The sequence below is a fragment of the Mustela erminea genome, chromosome 11, assembly GCF_009829155.1.
Source record: "Mustela erminea isolate mMusErm1 chromosome 11, mMusErm1.Pri, whole genome shotgun sequence".
NCBI classification, from domain to species: domain Eukaryota; kingdom Metazoa; phylum Chordata; class Mammalia; order Carnivora; family Mustelidae; genus Mustela; species Mustela erminea.
The window spans coordinates 9,736,619-9,761,015 of NC_045624.1; positions in this window are offsets into that span (position 1 = coordinate 9,736,619).

A 24,397-nucleotide genomic window follows, 5' to 3' on the forward strand; every position below is an offset into this window, starting at 1 on the left:
CTGAATAAAATGACAAAGTGGAAAAACTCACCACAAAAAAAAAAAAAAAAAGAACAAGAGGCAGTACCAATGGCTAGGGACCTAATCAATATGGGCATTGGTAATATGTCAGAACTAGAGTATAGAATGACAATTCTCAAGGTGATAGCTGGACTCGGAAAAGGCATGGAAGATATTAGAGAAACCCTTTCTGGAAAAATAAAATCCCTTTCTGGAGAAATAAAAGAATTAAAATCTAAACAAGTTGAAATAAAAAAAGCCTATTAAAGAGGTGCAATCAAGGGGTGCCTCAGTGGCTCTGTGGGTTAAAGCCTATGCCTTCAGCTCGGGTCATGACCCCAGGGTCCTGGGATCTAGCCTCACATTGGGTTCTCTGCTTAGCAGGGAGCCTGCTTCCCCCCGCCCCCGCCTGTCTCTCTTCCTACTTGTGATCTCTGTCTGTCAAATAAATAAATAAAATCTTAAAAAAAAAAGGTGTAATCAAAAATGGAAATGGAGGGTCCTACTGCTAGGATAAGTGAGGCAGAATAGAGAATTACTGATACAGGAGATCAAATGACAGAGAATAAAGAAGCTGAGCATAAGAAAGACAAACAACTACTGGACCATGAGGGGAGAATTTGAGAGATAAGTGATATCATAAGACAAAACAATATTAGAATAATTGGGACTCAAGAAGAAGAAGAGAGGGGGCAGAAGATATATTGGAGCAAATAAGAAGGTACATTGAGATAAATTATAGTAGAGAATTTCCCCAATTTGGCAAAGGGAACAAGCATCAAAATCCGGGAGGCACAGAGAATCCCCACTCAAAATCAATAAAAATAGGACCACACCCTGTTATGTAAGAGTAAAACTTACAGGTCTTAGTGACAAAGAGAAAATCCTGAAAGCAGCTTGGGACAAGATACCTATAACATACAATGCTAGAAATATTAGATTGGCAGAGACTTATCCACAGAGACTTGGCGGACCAGAAAGAACTGGCATGATATATTCAGAGCACTAAATGAGAAAAATATGCAGCCAAGAATACTATATCCAACTAGGCTATCACTGAAAATAGGAAAGATAAAAAGCTTCCAGGATAAACAAAAATTAAAAGAATTTTTAATCACCAAACCAGTCCTATAAGAAATATTGAAAAGGGTCCTCTAGGCATAGAGACTAAAAGTAGTAGACCAGAAAGAAACAGAGACAATATAAAGTAACAGTCACCATACAGGCAATACGATGGCACTAAATTCATATCTTTCAATAGATACCCTGAATGTAAAGGGGCTAAATGCCCCAATCGAAAGACACAGGGTCTCAGAATGGATAAAAAAACAAAAACCAGCAATATGCTGTCTACAAGAAAATCATTTTAAACCCAAAGACACTACCAGATTTAAAGTGAGGGGGTAGAAAACAATTTACCATGCTAATGGACATCAAAAGAAAGCTGGGGTGGTAATCCTTATGTCAGATCAATTAGAATTTAAGCCAAAGACTATAATAAGTGATGAGGAAGGACACTATATAATACTTAAAGGGTCTGTCAAACAAGAAGATCTAACAATTTTAAGTATCTATGCCCCTAACATGGGAGCAGCCATTTATATAGACCATTTAATAACAAAATCAAATCAAAGAAACACATTGACAATAATATAATAGTAGTAATGGGGGACATTAACACCCCCCTCACTGAAAGGGACAGATCATTCAAGCAAAAGATCATCAAGGTAATAAAGGCCTTAAATGACACACGGACCAGACGGACATCCAAATATATTCAGAACATTCCATCCCAAAGCAACAGAATACATATTCTTCTCTAGTGCACATGGAACATTCTCTAGAACAGATCACATCCTGGGTCACAAAGCAGCCCTCAACTGGTACCAAAAGACTGGGATCATTCTCTGCCTATTTTCAAACCACAATGCTCTGAAACTAGAATTCAATCACAAGAGAAAACTTGGGAAGAGCTCAAACACATGGAGGCTAAAGTGTATCCTACTAAAGAATGAATGGGTAAACCAGGAAATTAAGTAAGAATTGAAAAAAATTCATGGAAACAAATGATAATGAAAACATGACTGTTAAAAATCTGTAGGACACAGCAAAGGCAGTCCTGAAAGGAAAGTATATAGCGATACAAGCCTTTCTCAAGAAGCAAGAAAGGTCTCAAATACACAACCTAACCCTACCCCTAAAGGAGCTGGAGAAAGACCAGCAATAAAAGCCTAAACCCAGAAGGAGAAGGGAAATCACAAAGATCAGAACAGAAATCAATGAAATCAAAAGCAAAAGAACAGTAGAACCAATAAATGAAAGTAGGAGCTAGTTCTTGGAAAGAATAAGATTGATAAACCCCTGCCCAGATTTATCAAAAAGAAAAGAAAAAGGACCCAAATGAAAGAATGAATCATGAATGAAAGAGGAGAGATCATAACCAATACCCAAGAAATACAAACAATTATAAGAACATATTATGAGCAACTATATGCCAGCAAATTTGACGATCTGTAAAAAAAAAAAAAAAAAATGGATGCATTCCTAAAGACATATACACTACCACAGCTGAACCATGAAAAAAAGAAAACCTGAACAGACACATAACCAGTAAGGAGATTGAGCAGTCATCAAAAATCTCCCAACAAACAAGAGCCTGAGGCCGGACAGCTTCCCAGGGGAATTCTACCAAAATTTAAAGAAGCATTAATACCTATTTTCCTGAAACTGTTCCAAAAAATAGAAACGGAAAAAACTCCCAAACTCATCTTATGAGGCCAGCATTACCCTGATCCCAAAACCAGACAAAGACCCCATCAAAAAAGGAGAATTAGAGACCAATATCCTTGATGAACACAGATGTGAAAATTCTCACCAAAATACTAGCCAATAGGATCCAACAGTACCCTAAAAGGATTATTCACCATGATCAAGTGGCATTTATTCCTGGGCTGCAAGCTTGGTTCAACATCTGTAAATCCATGTGATACAATACATTAATAAAAGAAAGAACAAGAACCATATGATACTCTCAATAGATGTTGAAAAAGCATTTGACAAAGTATAGCATCCTTTCTTGATCAAAACTCTTCAAAGTGTAAGGACAGAGGGTACATACCTCAATACCATCAAAGCCATCTATGAAAAACCCACAGTGAATATCATTCTCAATGGGGAAAAACTGAGAGCTTCTATCCTAGGGTCAGCAACACGGGCAAGGATGTCCACTATCACCACTGCTATTCAACATAGTAGTATAAGTCCTAGCCTCAGCAATCAGACAACAAAAAGAAATTAAAGGCATCTGAATCAACAAAGAAGAAGTCAAACACTCACCTTTGCAGATATGATACTTTATGTGGAAAACCCAAAAGACTCCAACCCAAAACTGCAAGAACTCATACAGGAACTCAGTCAAGTGTCAGGATATAAAATCAATGCACAGAAATCAGTTGCATCTCTATATACCAACAGCAAGACAGAAGAAAGTGAAATTAGGTAGTCAGTCCCATTTACAATTGCACCCAAAACCATAAGATAACTAGGTATAAACCTAACCAAAGAGGCAACGAATCTGTATTCGGAAAAATATAAAGTCCTCATGAAAGAAATTGAGGAAGACACAAAGAAATAGAAAAGCATCCCATGCTCATGGATTGGAAGAAGAAATATTGTGAAATGTCTACCACCTAAAGCAATCCACACATTTAATGCAATCCTTATCAAAATACCATCCATTTTTTTCAAAGAAATGGAAAAAATAATCCTACAATTTATATGGAACCAGAAGAGACACCAAACAGCCAGAGGAATGTTGAAGAAGAAAGCCAAAGTTGGTGGCATCACAATTGCAGATTTCAAGCTCTATTACAAAGCTGTAATCATCAAGACAGTATGGTACTGGCACAAAAATAGACACATAGATCAATGGAACAGAACAGAGAGCCCAGAAATAGACCCTCAACTCTGTGGTCAGCTAATCTTGGATAAAGCAGGAAAGAATGTCCAATGGAAAAAAGACAGTCTCTTCAACAAATGGTGTTGGGAAAATTAGACAGCCACAGGTAGAAGAATGAAACTGGGCCATTTCCTTATACCACACCCAAAAATAGACTCAAAATGGATGAAAGGCCTCAATGTGAGACAGTAATCCATTAAAATCCTTGAGGAGAACACAGATAGCAACCTCTTCAACCTCTGTCACAGCAACTTCTTCCTAGAAACATTGCCAATGGCCAGAGAAGTGAGGGCAAAAATGAATTATTAAGACTTCATCAAGATCAAAAACTTTTGTTTAGCAAAGGAAACAGTCAACAAAACCAAAAGACAACTGACAGAATGGGAGAAGATATTTGCAAATGACATATCAGATAAAGGGCTAGTATCCAAAATCTATAAAGAATTTATCAAACTCAGCACCCAAAGAACAAATAATCTTATCAAGAAATGGGCAGAGGACATGAACAGACATTTTTGCAAAGAAGGCATCCAGATGGCCAACAGACACATAAAAAAGTCATCAACATCCCTCAGCATCAGGGAAATACAAATCAAAACCACAATGAGATAGCACCTCACACCAGTCAGAATGGCTAAAATTAACAAATCAGGAAATGACAGACGTTGGCGAGGATGTGGAGAAAGGGGAACCCTCCTACACTGTTGGTGGGAATGCAAGCTGGTGCAGCCACTCTGGAAAACAGCATGGAGGTTCCTCAAAAAGTTGAAAAGAGAGCTACCCTGTGACCCAGCAATCACACTACTGGGTATTTACCCTAAAGATAGTGATCTGTAGTGATCTGAAGGGGCACATGTACCTGAATGTTTATAGCAGCAATGTCCACAATAGCCAAACTATGGAAAGAACCTAGATGTCCATCAACAGATGAATGGATAAAGGATATGTGGTATACACACACACACACACACACACACACACACACACACACACACACAATGGAATACTATGCAGCCATCAAAAGAAATGAAATCTTGCCATTTGCTATGATGTGGATGGGTATTATGCTGAGTGAAATAAGTCAATCAGAGAAAGACAACTATCATATGATTTCCCTGATATGAGGAATTTGAGAGGCAGGACAGAGGGTTTGGGTGGTCAGGAAGGAAAAGATGAAACAAGATGGGATTAGGAGAGAGACAAACCATAAGAGACTCTTAATCTCACGAAACAAACTGAGGGTTGCTGGGGGAAGGGGTAAGAAAGAGGGTGGTTGGGTTATGGACATTGGGGAGGGTATGTGATATGGTGAAGGCTGTGAAATGTGTAAGCCTGATATTCACAGACCTATACCTCTGGGGCAAATAATACATTATATGTTAATAAAATAATTAATAAATCATATAAAATTAAAAAATAAAAGCAATTTAAGAATTTTACAGTTCATACTTACAGTCATACAGGTAACTTTTTTTTCTTGGCACTCATCATTTCAAATGTCCAAAAAAAAAAAGCCTGGAAAACCAGATTAAAAATTCAAGAGTACAAAGTCATTAACAAACAATTACCAGCACTAAGAGTGCATTCTCTGAATTATCCCTTTGTTATTACCAAAGTAAATGTCTATGGAATTGAAGTAAATTTTTTCCCTTAAAATATTTGTTTTATTTATTTGACAGAGAGAGGGAAAGCACAAGCAAGAGGAGCTATGGGCAGAGGGAGAGGGAAAAGCCGGCCCCTGGCCAACCAGGGAGCCCAATGCAGGGCTCGATGCTAGGACCACAGGATCATGGTCCGAGCCAAAGTCAGTGCAGTCACTCAACCAACTGAGCCACCAAGGCGCCCCTGAAATAATCTTTTAAAGAAAAGGTGATAACCTTACCCAGAAAAAATCACGCTAAGACACGTAAAATAAGGCGACATGTAAAATAAGGCATCATGGTCAAATTCTTAGCAAGATTTTATAAATTGTATATGTAAATTATTTACTCCTTTAAAGTAGCTTCATTAGTAAACTATACATTCATTCCAATAACACCAGTATTTTTTATTTTAGAAAGGGGTGAGACAGCTACCACTTTTTTAGGACCTGTAGTGTCTTCTAATGTTAGTAAATGCTTACCTGCATTGGTGGCCTTTATATTCAAAGACAACAAAAAATACAGTGAGATACAAGTTTGGTGAATAATACGAAAAATCACACTATCAGTAAATTCACACAGAAACACTCATTGAAATGATATAAGTACTGTTTTCCAGATATATGGATATATTAGATGTTCATAGTCATTATAATAATATATATGACTTGATACGTTTTTGAAGGATTTTGAAAAATTATTTCTTAGACTTCTTCCCACGGCTTAAGAATCCTTCTGACAAACCCAGATAAATCAGCTGCCATGAAACAAGAAGGTCAGGAAAATATTTCCTCCCGTAACAACATTATCAGTATTAAAATTACCTCATTGCCTCCAAAAGTGAGCTGTGAACTGTGGCCTTGATGGTAGAGTTTCCTCTTACTACAGTTGGTCATTGGCCAGCCTCCCTCAATCTCCATCCTTAAAAATATGAATCATGGGTTCATAGGTTGCATTAACTCTATTCTAAGAAAAACAAGTTAACCTTTGTGGTCAGAGGTGGCCTTGCTCAGTTAGTGGAGGGTATATTTCTAAGTAATGAAGATAAAATGTCAAGATATCAATAGACTTTGTAACTATTATGGATCGGTAACTCTCGTATTAGACATGGCTGGAAACTATTTGTCTTCAGTAATATAGAAGGATTATAGTGTACCAGTAAATGATGTTGTTGGGAATTACTCAAATAGATATTTCCCTTGGAAGTTCAATGCATGATGTTGGAGAAAACCATGTGATGTGCACAAATGTTAACCCTATTTTAAAAGTAACCCTTGTAGAGCTAAAACGTTCTTAAATGGCATTGTTGAGATAAAGCCTTATGTCCCAAGGGTAAACCTGCAAAATTCAAACAAGAATTTGTGCTTCTGGTGTATATGTTAATGGCTAATACAGTAGCAGGTTGGTATTTATTTCTGTTTCCTATATATTTTCATGCACATCTGAATGTGTGTAAGAGAGAATGCTCCAATATTTCACTATTATTAGGCGTTCAGAAATTAGTGAGGTAAAAACATACATCATTATAAACAAGCGATCTCTTTTTTCCAACATTCTTTGCTTCTAAACATACTCCACTTATGTTTAAGTGAGGGGTACTAAAAGGTTGAATCCTAGTAGAAATCTCCTTTATGCGTTTATTTTGTTACAGAAAAGAAAATGCAAAAAAATGCTTTGTAACCATTCAATTTACTGGGCATACACTAGCTATAAATGAAAAGTAACTTTTTGACAGTCTCTAAATTATTTGATTTCTTTACGACTGTCACACAATCTGAGTTATTAAGAAAGCTCATGCATTCTTTCAATCATCCAAATTCAATTAACCATAAAGCGTCCTTGCAAAATATGGAAGTAAAATATGATTCCTAGTATATAAAAATAGTTTACAACAAAATGCCTTACTGCTATCAACACCAAGCATAGGATGTAAGTTTGTCAATGAACAGTAGTTTAAATGTAATGACACCCCCCTTCAAAACAAGTCCTTCTTCAAACGGAAGGTAAGTTCTATTGTATTACATTTTCCATTTAGATTATAACCTCAAAAATAAGACTTTGTCATTAGATCCTTTACCTCATTTTGTATGTATACCAATAAGGATTTCAGAAACTAGGCAGAGAATCCAGATGGAGGGGATAATGTATAAGAAAAGATTGTCTTTTGAGGCACCTGGGTGCTCAGTCTGTTAACCATCTGACTTTGCCTCAAGGTCATGATCTCAGGGTCCTGGGATCAAGCCCCATCTAGGGCTCCCTGTGCAGCAGGGAGCCTACTTGTCCCTCTCCCTCTGCTCCTCCTGTGTGCTCATACTCTATCTGTTCCGTCCTTGTACTCTCTCAAATAAATAAATAAATAAAATAAGAAAGACGAGATAAGAAAAGTAAAAGATTGTCTTTCTTCATTTGTGACTCCAAGCTAGGGAGATGCCATGGTAAAAAATGATCAGGATTTGTAGTTATGAGCTTAGATACTAACTCTTCCAACTTTTAGCAGTGTTGCCTCTGGCAAATTAGGTAACCTCCCTGAGTTTCAGTTCTCTAACTTTAAAAATAAGGATAATAATATAAACTGAATAGTCTAATAATATATAAAATAATATAAACAAATTCTAAGATATTAAAATTTCTATTGGAAGTATTCTGGATTATTATACTTAATCTGCGCATCTTCCCCTAATATCTATGTAAAGCTACTTTTTACACATCATAATAATGATGGTTGTCAATTCTAACTCTTAACATTATTTTTTGTTTATCCAAGGGCTGTCATTATATTCAGCCTTGGGGGTAAAGTATTTCTCTTCATTAACCCCAGGATAGCCAAGCCCCTACCTATCTCAAACAAATAAACTTAGATATTTTTGTGAAAAATGTACCAAAAAAAGAAACACTATCCTAAAAAATAAGGTGAAGAAATATTAACATACAGCATTAAGGCCATGTGGGAAACAGAAAAAAAAAAAAAAAAGCCTGTTTTGAAAAGTAGGTAGGTATTTAAATAGGTAATTATAGGTGTTTAAATAGGTAATTAGGATTAATAAGTCAGTAAGTACTGGGAGAAAGAGAAAGATAAAATGACTTAACCATGCACATGCAACATATCCAAACTTACATTAATTCTGAACTCTTAGCCCCATAGGAAACCATCCTATTGAATTATGTTTGATTTTATTTTACTCTTAAATTATTCTTATGGAGGGACACCTGGGTGGCTCAGTGGGTTAAAGCCTCTGCCTTCAGCTCAGGTCATGATATCAGGGTCCTGGTATTGAGACCCGCATCAGGATCTCTGCTCAGCAGGGAGCCTGCTTCCCCATCTCTCTCTGCCTGCCTCTCTGCCTGCTTGTGATTTCTGTCAAATAAATAAATAAAATATTTTTTAAAAATTATCCTTATGGACATCAAAGTTTTCAGGGCTTACAGGTTTTATCTCTTATTTACTATCATATCTGTAGGACATAAGATACTGTCCACTAAAAGCAGAGATTACTAGATATGCATTGACTGCATACATGGTTAGATGGTTAGCCAACTGGATGAGTATATACTTATTAGGTTATATTTTGGACATATTTGTGGTTCTAACTTTTCTATCATCATCGACCTCTGATATTTGTTATATATGTTTAAAGCAATAAATATTAGTATTATCATAAATTGATACCATCATAAATATAAGTAGAGAGTCTTAGGGTGTCTATAGAAGTATCCATTCTTGTGTTCCCATTGTGACCCATGGTGGTACCTGTTATTCATTCAATCAACTTTGCTTTTCTACCTAGGACCTAAAGTTTCAAGACATAAAGAACCCAAGTTTCCTCTGATATAGAGGAAAAAGAGGAAAAGGACATAAGAATATGAATATATCTGTACATTATGATGTAAAAAGAGTGACTTTTTTCTTGTGGTTAAAAAAACAAGTATACAACATAGATGTTAATTAGAGTGTTAGATTTGTACTATCTATATCTCTATTAAAATTTTTTATTAAATATAATGGAATAGATAGATAGATAGATAGATAGATAGCCTTCTTCTCTATTTAGAACAAATATTTATTGCTAAAATTGTTATTTCCAAATAAGTCTTCTTTAAATTTTTAATAATCAACTTATCAAATTACCTTAGATTTATCATGCAACTTGTAAAAGCAGCAATGAAAAATTTTTATCATTAATCTGCTTAAGTTTAATTAATTATGAGCAAAGAATGTAAATATTTAATTTCCTAGGAAATTATACAAAATGTAAAATATATTTTGATATCCTCAGGGAATTCAACTCAATGGGCATTCAACTCAAAAGTTGTGAACCTGTTTCGGTTGAGTGAGCATGTTAACAACTTTTGCACCATCTAGACAAGAACCTTAAATTTCATCTCGTATTTTAGTTCAAACAGAGATTTGTGAAGTCCTAATTTGTGGAACCATGCCTTAGCCACTGTCTCCACCTCAATCAAAGTAGTTTTACCTTTATCTCTCTTGATATTGTGATTTATGAGAAATATACCTTTGGTTTTCATCCACAGTTCCTGGCCCATATCTCTCAGAACCCTTGATAAGAGCAATGGGAACATCTTTTGTTATAATAATTGGTCTCTTGAACCCAGTCTTAAAATCACTAGAGTCCTAAAGGTGAAATGGGTATCTTGTTATTCTTAATAAGCCTCTTTCTTCCACAACTGATTTTTATGTTAATCAGGTGACTTTTGAAAAGCTCTGAATAGTGGGGGCTGGTTGTCAGGGGAACAAACCTTGAATAGATGGTTGGTTGGCAATTTCAGTCCCATCTCCTGATTTCTGGGGAGGAGACAGAGGCTGGAGGTTGAATCAATTACCGGTAGCTAATGATTTAATCAATCCCATCTATGTAATGAAGCATCCATAAAAACACAGAAAAGACAGGATTCAGAGAGCTTCCAGGTTAGAAAACAAGATCCCTTCCATGTGCCAGGCCCCAAACTCCACAAGAACAAAAGCTCCTTTGCTTGAGACCTTGCCCTATGCACCTGTTCATCTGGCTATTGATTCACGTCCTTTAATATCCTTTGTAATAAATCAGTAACCTAGAGAATAAACGTGGGTCCCGAGTTCTGTGAGCAACTCTCGCAAATTAATCAAACCCCAAGAGGATGTTGTGGAAATCTGATATACAGCCAGTCAGTCAGATACACAGGTAACAACCTGAACTTGCAATTGTCCTTTAAAGTGGAGGGCATAATCTCCTCCAGTCCTATCCATGCTGCTACAAAGGAGGAGATTATGCTGAGTGGAATAAGTCAAGCAGAGAGAGTCAATTATCATATGGTTTCACTTACTTACGGAACATAAGGAAAAACACAGAGGACGTTGGGAGATGGAGAGGAGAAGTGAGTTGGGAGGAATCAGAGAGAGAGACAAACCATGAGAGACTGTGGACTCTGAGAAACAAACAGGGTTTGGGAGGGGAGGGGAGTAGGGGTTGGGTGAACCTGGTGGTGGGTATTGTGGAGAGCACGTATTGAATCAAGCACTGGGTGTGGTACATAAACAATGAATCTTGGAACACTGGAAAAAAACTAAATTAAAAAAAAAATAAATAAAGCGGAGGACTGTCTTGTGGGACTGAGATCTCAGCCTGTGGGATCTGATGCTATTTGCGAGTGGACAGTGGCAGAATTGAATTGAACTGTGGGAAACCCAACTGGTATTGAAGAATTTCTTGGAGGTATGGGGGGAAAAAAACCACACATTACAAATGGATGCACAATCCTTACCTCTGTGTTATACTGTGGTTCTGTATATATTTCATTTAAATAAAGATGCTTAGGATATTAAAAGTATGAAAACTATAGTTTTAGGACAAGGCAGGAGCCATGTATTTCATGTTTAATCCTACCCCCAACATTTGACATGGCTCCTGGCATTGCACAGATGTGCAGTAAATATCTACTGAATTAACGAAGGAATGAGTATCTCCCCTGATTCTTAAATGACCTCCACAATATTCAGACCCTATAGTTGGCCCGCTTATTTTCACCCATTCCTAGTAGCAGAAAACATACAAGACGAATTAATTCTATCTTGCTTGGGCGTTTGGTTTGAAATTTCTTCCTATTGCAAGCCTAGCTCTCTTATATTTTTTATTTTCCTATTGATCCTGATTTTACCTCCACATATCATGGTTGAAACCTTCCCAAATAACAGAATTTTCTAAAAAGAGTGAAGGAAGAATTAATGTCCAGATAGTGCTTTTGCTCTAGATAAAACATTTATTACTAAATTTAGAATTTCTTCTCCATGGAGTTCTCCTCGCCCTGAGTACCTAATGCAGCTAGGACAGGATTATCTCTTTCCCTCATCTGAGGTGCTATGAATTCATTTTTTGACACTTTTAGTACTCACGTCATCCTCTTGACTTATTTTAGGTTTAATGTGAAACAAAATAGGAATCATTTATAATGCTTTCATTATCCTCTCCTTTGAAAGAGAAAATATGATATAAAAATATAAAAGTACATAAAATTTAAATATATATGTCAAAGGAGAAAAATAAGATGGACACACACTTGTCAATCACTCAACTTCAGAAATAAACTTTATCCCTTCCTTTAACCTCCTGCATGCCTTCCCAAATAACCAATTGTTCCTTCTACCCCATTTAACTATGATAGTAATAGTTGTGTAATTATTCCCTTTTTTATCATAGTTTTTTCACCTATGCAAATGTGTGTGTATATACAAACCTATGTCATAGATATGTATATGCATAAATAGATGACAATTTAATTTTTAACTTATATCCAACTTCAAAAAATAATATTCTCATACCTTATAACATTTATAATTTTTAGGGTGTAGTAGACACTGTGGTGTGCCACCCAGCTTCCCCTTCAGGACTGAGGCTTGACTCCCACAGTAGCCGGGAACCTTGGCTGTTAGTGTCTAGGTTGCCCCCCGCCAGAAACTGTCCTCAGCTAATGGAAACTGTCATACCAAATTACACCCCTTACTGGAAGGAGCCTGTATTCAGTGACTGGCTGATACACAGGGACAAATCTTTGACCTTCTTGTCTTGGACGGGAACAACTCTGAAGAGACATCTCAACTACAAATGTCCCCATAGTGTCTGTTCCAACTGCATTTCAGGCCAACATCTACCACTGTACCATATGGCTTTTCTGAAGTCTAGTAGATGTTGATCTCACTGATACTCCCCAATGAGCAGACATGCACACACAGTCTGTTTCCTATGGAATATAATCTATAACATTAGTGCCAGTGGTGGACTTAGGAAACACACTCTAAGATCTGGAGTAGGTCACTGCACAGTTGACAGAGAATGAAAACTCCATTACTTGCGGCAAGTAGAGCACTGGTTACCACTGATGTGTGTTTGTGATGCATTTGTTAAACTTTCATTAGTGGAGAACTAGAATGAAATGCTAGAAGAAGGAATTTCATTGGTGGGTGCAATAACTCAGATGTTCGACAAGTACAGGGAAAATAGAAATTATAAGGACTGTTGCTGGGACACATCAGGGTACTGGAAGAAAAACATAAGGCTGAAGGTTGTGAATCATCAATATAAAAAATGAAAATGAAAGCTAGAAGCAGTTGTGTAAGTCTCTCATTTGCTTTTATTCCAGTAATAAATGGGAGTTTCTACTGATTCTCATCTTAGTCTACACTTTGTATTTTTGGATTTTTAAAATTTGGATGTTCTTGTAGAATTGAAATAGTATCTCTTTATAGTAAAGCTTGTATTTGGTGGTCACTCCTGAAGTTGAGTTTCTTGTTCCATTCTCTTTATCAGTACATTTTTTGCTTTGGCACATGTTTCTAGTCATTTGGCTTATAAGTTTTAGATTCCTCACCTTTTATTAATGAAATACATTGTTAATATCCTGAGTGTGTGGATTTTACTTTTCTTTTCTTTATAATGATTTTTAGTGTAATTAAGATTTTCAATCTGTTCCATTTTAGTTTGCCCTGCTTGACTATTGAAAAAATTTTAATTAATCACAAGTTATAGGTTCTTCCATATTATGTTCTAAAAATTTTATGGCTTTGTTTTCATGCTAAATTCTCTATATATCTTGAATTGATTTTTGTGTATTATTAGAGATAGAGAAACTTTTTATTTTCTTCTTTATGACTCACCAGCGCATTTACTGAAAATTTAATCTTAACTCTAGTGATCTGTCTTATGTCAGAATTTCATGTGGGTAGAGACACATATCCAGGTTCTGAATTCTGTCCTATAAATGGCTTTATCTATCTGTGCACCAAATACCTTATTTATTTACTGAGACTTTAAGAAAGGTCTTGATATCTGATAAAGCAAGTCTTTCTTTGTCCATTTCTAAAATATAACACCCATATGAATTGAAAATTACATATATAAGACCAATATGGAAACTATTCTAAAACACTTTTGAAAGACATAAAGACTGAACAAATGAGAATGGATAGTATGACTTTGAATTTAAAAACACTGCATCATAAGATATATCTACACTGCCTCCTCATTTCCACCAACACATGCACATGCACAAGCACGCTGGTCTTATCCTCTTTCTCTGCCTTTTTCCCACCACCACTATGTATTCACCTTTGAATATATGTTATCATTTGCTTACTATACTTCCTTGATTATTTCCCTACCGTCACCAAATGCAAGTTCCATAAGCACAGTTGACCTCCATCAGTTAGACATGACTTGTACATGATAAGTGCTCAATTAAGAAGTATTGATGGACACAAAATAAGGTTCTATAAACGGAAAATATGCCAGCTTTTTGTATAAGTACACACAACATTAGATAAATAAATGATAGATAGAAAGATGATAGATAGATGATGATAGACAGATATAGATAGAAGGATGATAGAAACATACACACATACATACATACTGGCCCTCTACCCCATTCCCTACTTTTGTTTTTTCTATAGCCCTGGAAACTTTTAATATATTGTACCATTTACCCATTTTACTTTCCCATTGTTCATATCCCACAACTAAAATGTAAATTCTTTAAGGACAGTGAAGTTGTTGGTTTTTTTTTTCTTTTTGGTCCACTGTGGATTCCTAGCACTGGAACATTGTCTGGCACATACTAAGCATCAAATAAATATTTGTTGTTTATAGATTATTCTACACATTTAAAATATATTCAAATAAAAATTAACTTTCTTTAGACCTATATAAGCAGATGTTAAAATTCTTACAAATATAAGAATATTCAGTACATTTTTGTAAAAGATTCATGAAGGAGGTCTAAACCTATCAGGAATATAAAGATATAGTTTCAATATTTGAAATAATATGGCACCAATCTGCAAATAGACCAATCAATGACATGGAAAAAAACAAAACAAAACAAAACAAAAGTAGACTAAAAAATACACAAATATGGAAATCTGGCATCTCAAATTTGTAAGGAATGGTCACTTGTTCAATAAATAGTATCTTATCACCGAAACCACATCATAAACCAGAATAAACCTTAAATATATCAAAGATTTAAATACATAACTTAATCAAATGTACCGTAAGGAAACAAGTATTTCTTTAACAATCTTAAAATAGGGAAGACCTTTCTTGCTTTGAGACAAAATCTGGAAGCCATAAAATAATGACTGATAAAATCAGCCTCATAAAAATTTAAAACTTCTATCAGAAAAAAAATAGGCAAAGTGAAAATTTGAGGGGCACCTGGGTGGCTCAGTAGTTAAGCGTCTGCCTTCAGCTCATGTCCTGATCCCAGGGTCTTGGGATCGAGTCCCACAACAGGTTCCCTGCTCGATAGGAAGCCTGCTTCTCCTGTCCCACTTCCCCTGCTTGTGTTCCCTCTCTCGCTGTCTCTCTCTCTCTCTGTCAAATAAATAAGAAAATCTTAAAAAAAAAGAAAAAAAGAAAGAAAGAAAGAAAGAAAGAAAGAAAGAAAGAAAGAAAGAAAGAAAGAAAAGGTAAAACTTGAATAAATAAATTAATATTAAACCGGGAAAAATATTTATAATTCACATTACAAAAGCTGATCTTCTTGAGGTTCCTGGGTAGCTCAGTGCATTAAGCCTGCCTTCGGCTCAGGTCATGATCTCAGGGTCCTGGGATCAAGCCCCTCATCAGGCTCTCTGCTCAGCAGGCAGCCTGCTTTCCCCTCTGCCTGCCTCTCTGCCTTCTTGTGATCTCTCTCTCTCTGTAAAATAAATAAATAAAATCTTTAAAAATTAAAAAAAAAAGCTGATCTCCTTAAAACATTAAAAAGCCTTCAGAAATCAATCAGGCTGATAAAACAAATAGAGGCTGATAAAACAATAGAAATATGCATAAAACCCATGAACAAATTTTTCATCAAAAAGGAAGTTCAAGTGATTCTCTATTACATAAAAAGTTTCTGAATTTAGTTCAGGAAATAGGAAATGCTCATGTAAACTACATAGATAAATGTTTTTTCACTTATGAGTTCAGCAGATATCCAAGAAATTATTAATATCCTCTGTTGGTAAGGCTGTGGAAAAATAAATGATCAGTAACATGGCTCCCAATATCTATGGAAAACAATTTTCCAGTATTTATCAAAATTATAAGAGAGTATACATTTTGACTGAACAGCCCCACCTCTGGGGTTTTCCTGGGTAAACTTGTGTGTGTGCAAAAATATCTTAGGTATGATGTTATCAATTATGAGGAGAAACCACCAAAGTCTATCAATAGGAAACTAGTTTAAAAACCATCCTGGTATCCCACTATAAAAAAGAATAAAAGCCTCTTATATGAGGATACGCAAAAATATACGTAATATGGTATACATGAAGAAAGCAGAATCTAGAAGCATATGGATAGTATGCAACCTTTTATGAGAAATTAATAAAAATATATAGTTTTCTGCTTACACTTGAGTAAGGAATTCATGCATGAATAGAAATTAATGAAAATAGCTAAATGAAAAACGGCAGGAGTCTGAGAAAAATGGACAGAACTTAAAGCCACTTACACTGCTTGGTATACTGCTTTTCCTCTGTTGTTTTATTTTATTTTTTAAAGATTTTATTTATTTATTTGACAGAGAGAGAGAGATCACAAGTAGGTAGAGAGGCAGGCGGGGGGGGGGGGGGGGGAGAAGCAGTCTCCCCCTGAGTGGAGAGCCCAATGAGGGGCTCAATCCCAGGACCCTAAGATCATGACCTGAGCCGAAGGCAGAGGCTTAACCCACTGAGCCACTCAGGTGTCCATCTACTGTTTTATTTTTATTGTTACTGTTATAGCAATGCTCGTTTAGCAAGCATTATTAGGTCAACAATATTTACATTTACCTTGTCACTTCATTGGAAACATTTAAATAACATTTCCCATATCACTAATTTAATCACACTGAACAGAGATGCTTATCATCTTTACCTGATACCATACCAGTGAAGAGGGCAGGCATCCCTAATGTGATGCTTTATTAGCACTGAGACAATACTTCATTCCTCTACTAAACTTGTACTAAACTTACTTATTCTTGTTTCCTTTCAAGACAGATACACAGATATAATAATTTTCTTTTGCTCTTAGCACAACTCTCAGCTTTGATTTTACTTTAGATTATGGAATTCAGGCAATGAATAAACTGTGATCTTAGTTTACAACTTTACTAATTAAAGTTTGGCCTATAGATATCATAGGTATCATCTGGAAACTTGCTAGCAAAGCAGAAGGCAAGGCTCCAACCCAGAACAACAGAGTGAGAATCTACATTTTTTTACAAGAGCCCCAGGCCATTTCTACATCCTATGAAGTTCAAGAAGCACTGATTTACAGGACAATACACCCAGCTTTTTTGGTTACCTCTATATATTAAACACATATAGTTTTACACATTTTTTGAGTTTCCTATAAATGTTTCCGCATTCTATTCCACTAGTCATGTTTTTCTTTCTCCAGATTTTCCTTCTCCTTACTGAATGTTTCTCTTTTACCATGTTTCTAAGTTTTTCTATTCCTCTTTTATCAAGATAGCAAGAGATTTTATAGTCTTTGGGATCTGAGCAATTTTAGCACTGTTTTGACCTGTACTAGAAATGTTAACCCTTTAAGAACTTCTACATAATAATTTTCTTCAATATTTGTATTGTTTTATTTCTGACTATTAGAGTGTTTCATTTATTTGAATTCTGCTGAGGTGGTAGACTGGTGAAAGATATTGCTAAAGATTTTCAGCATTACGTGATAAGAAGCCATAAGGAAACCAGATATACGGGTCCACCAAATGAGGTTACTTTAAGGAAAAAAAAAAAAAAAAAAAGGAAAGGATCATTGGTCTTCAAATACTTAGTGACTATTTTTTAATTTTATTTTGGGGACACGAATCCAATTTGAGAACTTAAAGAAAATCTTTTTAATAAAATACTTTAAGCACATGCATCTAAAATTCTGCATATAGCTTCTGGGCATTCGTATACTTCAAAACCCACATACGGATCTTGAATTTCATATCCTAAGCTCAAACTAAAATAAATATAAATGTCTACACTTCTTTATCAGTGTTTCAGCCAACTAAAGAATACAGATTCTTCTGGGAAAGAAAGTAAATTCTTTTGTCCCTGCCAATGCACATAATTGTGAAATATTGGTATAATCATAACAAACCAAATGAAATATAAATTTCCTTTAGTGAACTGAAGATAATTAATTCCCTCTCAGATGATAAAATGGAACAGCCCAGTAAGCATTTGTTTCATGATGTAAAGTTCCTTATATGTAAAACCGCAGGGTCAGAAATGCTCAGCCCATTGAGCGATTGGGTTGGCTACACATTCTCAAGTGCTGTATAATTTAGGTCAAGCAGGTTAATTAGCATATTATTGTTTGGCCAAATGAACAGCATGAAGTCGCCAAACCTAAATTCCTTAAATAGTAACACATAAATCTTAGTGCTGTGGCACTTCTACAGATGGTGGCTTGCTATCTGATGGATGGAAAGGGGTGCCTGAGCATAACATTAGGATTCTAAACAGCAAAAGAACTCCACACTGAACAAATTTCACAGGGCAGCAGAAATTCATCATGTTTGTTTTGTCACCGTAACTCACATCTTGCCAACTCAACCTCAGAAAGAAATAAAGGGACACATACAGGAGGTAACAAAAGGGGGAGTTAACAAAAACAATTTTAGCAAAACCGTATAATCGAGGACATTCTAAGAAAGAAATGATTTAAAGTATTACATTGTTGCTTTGCTTCTTATGGATAATGTAAACTTCCAGGTCTCCTTCATTAGTTTCTTAATTATCTACCTTCTCGTATCTATACACAATGGTTTTGGAAGCTTTCGGTCAGGTACTAACTCTCCATTTTATTGTTTTTTGCCTTCTGATGGGTATTTATTTATCCTTAAGTACAAACAGAACATTATAGCACACATGCATTATGTGAACAGTCCCTGAAAAGAGTTTGATAAGCAGAGAGAAGGAATAGGTTCTACTCTTTAACTCAAGATTTTATGGACAGCTAAGTTAAATCCTGTGCCCCATGTGTGTTGCAGGTCTCCAAGACTACCCTCAGGCTTGACCATTCACTGGAAGGAAGAATTGACCGGATGCAGCAGAGCTGTCACATTCATGAGTGCAGCTTATTATTACAGCAAGAGTATTAAAATCAGCAAAGAAAAAGGTGTCCAGGGCAGAGCCCACAAGAAACCAGGCTGGAGCATCCAGTTTTCTTCTCCCAGTGGAGCCACACAGTTGATATTAACTCTTCCAACAACATGTGACAACACGTGCAAAGTGTTGTCAGTTGGGAAGGTTCACCACAGCCCTAGTGTCCAGGGGTTTTATTTGAGTAAGTCACCTAGGTATTCAGTGCCTGTGTAACTGATCTCAGTTCTCAGACTAGCACTTCCCCAAACAGAGCCTGGCTCAAAGCCCTAGGCGTCTAGGCAAAAATAGCCAGCTACCATAAATCACATTGTTAGCATAATCTATCCAGCATGGCCCAAGGTCTCAGGTATGCGAAGACATTCTTATCAAGCAGGATATCTTCATGGCACAGAGGTTATCTCCCAGGAGCCAGAAAAGGGCCAGTCCTAAAGACCCTTGGAATGTGCAGGGTGTAGACTTTTACTGCACACCATGGAAAGAGGAAAACAATCATGGCCATATATTCACTCTAAGGTTTACCTCACTGACTGCTATTTTCTCTAATTTTCCCCCAAATTTCCCATTGCCATATTCTCTGACAAGACTGTATTTTTACTTTCTGGAAACTGTGATATCTATGTATACCCATGTATGATCTTATAACTTTATTCTATTTTTCTCTTCAGGCATCCAGATGTATTCTTTCCAAAGCAATGTTGATCATTATTAAGTTAATTACCCAATATCTAAATATACGAATCTTGGAGGACACAAGATGCATGACATCCTAAAGAAGACAAAATGTCTAACGCCTGTCTCCTTGTTCCTCTGGTTGTTAGGGTATAGCATGGGACCTTGGATCAGCCAATAATACCGTCCCACCGGGGACTGAATCTGGCACAAGTATTGCAAAGAGAGAAATAAAGTCTTCCTCCCAAAAAGCTCCTGTAGAGTCTCAAACCTTACTTAATTCCTACCTATTTTGGATCCAGGTTCTTCAACTTCCCCCAAATTTTTACAAGCTATAAAATATCCTTTCAGTAAATTAAGTTTATGTTAAAGTTTCCCAGAGTCAAATTTTGTTGCTTTCAACAAAGAATTTTGGCTCACAGAAGAATTAAAATAGAAATGAATAAACCATTACAGGGAAGATTTCTAAATTTGTAATAGAAGTCTAGCGACAGATTTTATGGGTTTCTCAGGGACTCAGATTCTCTATAAGACTACCAATTTCTTTCCTTGTCCTGTCTGAGCAAATTCTAATCTGATGACTTCTACGGGCTCTGTTATGAGATCTACTGAGAACCTCAGTCTCCCCAAGGCTATTATTTCTTGGTCTTTCTAAGTACAACTTCAGTGTCACCTCTAATCCTGAGTTTTACTACCGTTTTTAATTTTCTGGCCCTTTCAATTTTTCTCTGAATTTAGACCTAATAGTGACTAAGACTGACTTATTTAAATATTTGTTTGTTTTTGTTTCAAGTTTTTATTTAAATTCCAGCTAGTTAACATACAGGGTAATATTAGTTTCAGGAGTAGAATTTAGTGATTCCTCACTTACATACAACACTCACTGCTCATCACAGTAAGTGCCCTCCTTAACACCCATCACCCGTTTAACCCACCTCCCCTCCAGAAAACTTCCGTTTGTTCTCCATAGATAAGAGTCTATTTTATGGTTTGCCTCTTTTTTCCCCCATGTCCCTCTGTTTCATTTCTTAAATTCCACACAGGAGTGAATATTATGGTCCTTGTCTTTCTGACTTACTTTGCTTAGCATAATACATTCCAGCTCCATCCATGTCATTGCAAATGGCAAGATTTCATTCTTTTTGATGGCTGATTAATATTCCATTGTATATATATTCTACATTTTTATCCATTCATCAGTTGATGGACATTTGGGCTCTCTCCATAGTTTGGTTATTGTTGATAATGCTGCTATAAACATCAGGGTGCATGTATCCCTTTGAATCTGTATTTTTTTTTAAGATTTTATTTATTTGACAGAAAGAGATCACAAGTAGGCAGAGAGGCAGGCAGAGGGACGGGGGGAAGCAGGATCCCCGCTGAGCAGAGAACCCAATGCGGGGCTCGATCCCAGGACCCTGAGATCATGACCTGAGCCAAAGGCAGAGACTTAACCCACTGAGCCACCCAGGTGCCCCTGAATCTGTATTTTTTTATCATTTGGGTAAATACCTAGAAGCACAACTATTGGATTATAAGGTAGATAAAGAGTTTTCCAGCAAAATAAAACTAAAGGAGTTCATGACCCCTAAACCAGCCCTGCAAGAGAGTGGAGAAAAAAAGACCAACAGCAACAAAGACTAGAAAGGACCCAAGAACATCATGAGAAACACCAATTCTACACACAACGGCACTAAATTCACATCTCTCAATAAGCACTCTGAATGTAAATGGACTAAAAGAACCAATTAAAAGACATGCTGGGGATAGAGTATTATGCCTCCATCAGAAAGGATGAATACCCAACTTTTGTAGCAACATGGACGGGACTGGAAGAGATTATGCTGAGTGAAATAAGTCAAGCAGAGAGAGTCAATTATCATATGGTTTCACTTATTTGTGGAGCATAACAAATAGCATGGAGGACATGGGGACTTAGAGTGGAGAAGGGAGTTGGGGGAAATTGGAAGGGGAGGTGAACCATGAGAGACTATGGACTCTGAAAAACAATCTGAGGGTTTTGAAGGGACGGGGGGTGGGAGGTTGGGGTACCAGGTGGTGGGTATTATAGAGGGCACGGATTGCATGGAGCACGGGGTGTGGTGCAAAAATAATGAATACTGTTATGCTGGAAAAAAAAAAAAAAAAAGACATGGGGTTTCAGAATAGATAAAAAAATTAAAAAAAAAAAGATCTATCTATATGCTGCTTATAAAAGACTCATTTTAGGCCAAAGACACCTGCATATGGAAAGTGAGGGGACAGAGAATGCTAATGGATGTTAAAAGAAAGCCAGAGTAGCCATACTTAACACTAGCCAAACTGGATTTTAAAGCAAAGACTGTAACAAGAGATAAAGGGAAGTATATCATAATTAAAGGATCTATACATCAAGAAGATCTAACAATTGCAAATATTTACACCCCCAACTTGGGAGCACTCAATATATAAATAAATTAATAACAAACATAAAAAAAATTCATTGATAATACAATCATTGTAGGGTACTTTAACACCCCACATAAAAAAATGGACATATCATCTAAGCAGAAAATCAACAAGGAAACAATGGCTTTGAATGACACACTGGACCATATGAACTTAACAGATATATTCAGAATATTTCACCTAAAGCAGCAGAATACAATCTTCTCATGTGCATGTGGAACATTCTCCAGAATAGATTACATACTGGGTCACAAATCCACCTTCAACAAGTACAAAAAGATCAAGATCATACCATGCATATTTTCAGATCACAATGCTATGAAACTGGAAGTCAAGCACAAGAAAAAAATTGGAAAGTCCTCAAATGGAGGACTAACATGGAGGTTAAAGAAGTTTCTACTAAAAAATTAATGGATTAACCAGGAAATTAAAGAATTTAAAAAATACATAGAAGCAAATGAAAATTAAAACATGACAGTCCAAAAACTTTGGGATATAGCAAAAGCAGTCCTAAGAGAGAAGTATATAGTAATACAGGCCTTCCTCAAGAAGCAAGAAAATTCTCATACATACAACCTAACTTACACCTCAAGGAACTAGAAAAGGAACAACAAATAAAGCCTAAAGCCACCAGAAGAAGGGAACTAATAAGGTTTAGAGCATAAATGATATAGAAACAACAAAAAATAAAACAAAAACCCAGGAGAATACATTAACAAAAATAGGAGCTATTTCTTTAAAGGAACTGATAAAACTGATAAACCCCTACATGACTTACCAAAAAGAAAAGAGAAAGGACCCAAATTGATTTTTTTTAAGATTTTATTTATTTATTTATTTGATGGAGAGAGATCACAAGTAGGCAGAAAGACAGGCAGAGAGAGGAGGAAGCAGGCTCCCTGCCAAGCAGAGAGCCCAACACAGGACTCGATCCCAGGACCCTGAGATCATGACCTGAGCCGAAGGAAGAGGCCTATTCCATTGAGCCACCTAGGCACCCCCAAATTGATTTTTGATGGTAGATACAAGGTTTCTAGAGGATATTATAAAATGAAAACAAACTGGCTTTTCTTTTTTCACTTTTTAAATAATTACACCCAGTTTGAGGCCCTCCATTGAATTCTTGCTCTAAATGAAGAAACAATTTATTTCTTGTTTTATGTGCAAATAAGAAACTCTTAATAAACCCTAAATGCCAATTCAAAACCAAGGAAGGGAGGTCCCTGCCCCAATTCTTAAAATTTGGGTGGCCTGATTTTGGCTTAAACACTCTACGGGCTATATTCCTTCTAACCACCAGGATAAGGAGTTTGTAAATCAAAGTTACGTGCCTACTGCAAATTTTCCTGTCCATTTCTTGACTATAATTTAGATTGCTTAGAACAAAAAAATCACTGGCCAAATATTCCAAGCCTGTATGCAAGACACATGCAAACTTCTTCCCAAAGTCTACGCTCCTGAGGGAGACCCTCTTTACAGATAGAGGCATCCCTAGGTTCAAGGAGCCATAGTTGCAAAGGTTTGGGAAGAGTTAGGGCTTTATGTCCACACATTTACACACAAGATCTCTTAGTGTGGGAAGGAGAAAGGGTAAAGAGAAAACACAGGAAGACTGAGGTAAAGGCTGGATCTATCATATTCTTGCACAGCATTAGAAGAGGCTGAGGATTTTAAATCCAAACCAGGCCTTTCAGATCACTGTGGAAGATATTTGTGAAGGGGAAAAAAAAGCTTCCTAATATTATTACAGTTTCTAAAATATTTATACATATGGTGTATGGCCTCCATTTACACCCATGGTCCAGGCAACTTTGCTGATCCCAATAAATGATTAATTTTATTTGGGTTTAGTTGTTGAAATCTTCACAACTTCTTAGGTTATGTTTTATAACATGAATTGATATATATTTTGTATAAGTTATACAGACATAACCTCACTTAAAGGAATGATTTCATGTATATTTAAGACTGTCACCCAGTTATAATGGAGAAGAAAATTTACTAAACCTGATTATAATATTCAGACATTGTAGAACTGTATTAGTTTCATGT